Genomic DNA, 1520 nt, shown 5'->3' on the forward strand with positions numbered 1-1520 from the left:
ACTCCCATTTTAGAGATGAGGAAACAGAGACAGGGAAAAGTGCAGTAACTTACGTAGGGCCACCAGCTACCAAGTAGTTGAGGAGGAACTCGAGCCTCATGGGGACAACAATCAATCATGTATTCTTTTTTTTTTTTTAGTCTCATTGTATGTATTTATTGAGATATAATTTAAAAATTGTCTCCAGCTTTACTGAGATACAAGTGTAAGGTGTATGATGTGTTGATTTGATACATTTATATATTGCAAAATGGTTACTGCCAGTGGCATTAGCTGATGCTTCCGTCCTGTCACATGATTTTTTTTTTGTGGTGTATGTTATACAATATTACAGTTCTGTGTCTTTGGATGAATTTATACATGCAGGTTCCTGCCATCCGAATTACAACATGAAACATCCCCATCGCAAGAGTTCGTTGAGCGACTCTTGCCACTCAGTTCCACCCCACGGGCACTTGTGGGTCTTTTTTTTTTTTTTCACGAAGCCCGTTTCTGAAATGCCTCCATGTTGCATAGATCCTGACTCTGTCTTTTGTCTGGAATCAGTGCGAATCGTTACAGCAGGTAACCTTTTGTGTCTGGCTTTGCTCACTAAGTTCTTTGTGGAGATGAAGAACCCAAAGAATTAGCAGTGAAGTTTGTGGAAAGAATTTGGGATTCCGTAATGGGACATAGGGAGTAGATGTTAGGATCTCGGCAGCAGCCGAAATGGACTATTTTGTGGCCAGAAGAATGGTCTGAGAGAGCCTTAAAATTGGAGCATATGCTGAGTTGGAAGGAAGGTATGGGGTGATCTGTATAAACTAGGGAAGCAGGGTAGGCACCATCGGGGGCTCCTGGAGCGGCATCCGTGTGTCTCTTGGAAGAGCTGGTCTTGACTTCCACCCCAGCTAATTGCTGTTGTTTGGCTTTCTTGACTTTTGCTCTGTGGTTCTTGAACCAAACCTGCAGTACGGTGGGATGTATCTCCAGTTTCGAGGCCATTTCTTTCTGAAGGCTGGGAGCGGGGTATGGGTTCTTGCTGAACAAGAATTCTAAATCTGCCAGTTGTTTCTCAGTGAACATGGTTCGTTTCCTTTGTGAATGTTTCATTAGGAAGGTCCCCTGTGCCTGCCATCCCATCTAGCTGGATCCCCATGCTCTGGTCCTGTGTCAAGTCAATCATGTATTCTTAACCAAGCCATTAGGCTCAGTCCTGTGAGTGGGTTCCGGGCTGGACACAGAACCCAGGCCGCACAGAGCCATGCAGGCCAAGAGGGCCTCCTGACACGGCTTTTCCTGGTGACTCAGAGTTGTGTGACAGGGCCCAGTAGGCCTGTGTGTCTCCTTCGTGGTGTCTTTAAAAAACGCCCCCCTTCCCCTTCACACGCTTTCATCGCTCCCATGCTGCGGCCCCGGAGAGCCAGCGGACCGGCTACCACTCCATTGGTCCGACTTGCCAGGACTGGGCAGGGAAGCAGGGTCCTCGCTTCTCCGGGTACCTGTGGGGGCACTGGAGTTGTCACTGAGCGCCCGAGTGG

The 1520-nt window shown here is 47.9% G+C and overlaps 1 pseudogene; it reads right to left on the reverse strand.

The window, feature by feature from the left end:
• Positions 1-591: 591 nt before the first annotated feature.
• Positions 592-1117, reverse strand: LOC141373382 (divergent paired-related homeobox-like; annotated as a pseudogene).
• Between the last annotated feature and the right edge of the window lie 403 nt (positions 1118-1520).

This window comes from Callorhinus ursinus, unplaced genomic scaffold, assembly GCF_003265705.2.
Source record: "Callorhinus ursinus isolate GAN/ISIS: 27379988/994484 unplaced genomic scaffold, GSC_fseal_2.0 scaffold9, whole genome shotgun sequence".
Lineage (NCBI taxonomy): Eukaryota > Metazoa > Chordata > Mammalia > Carnivora > Otariidae > Callorhinus > Callorhinus ursinus.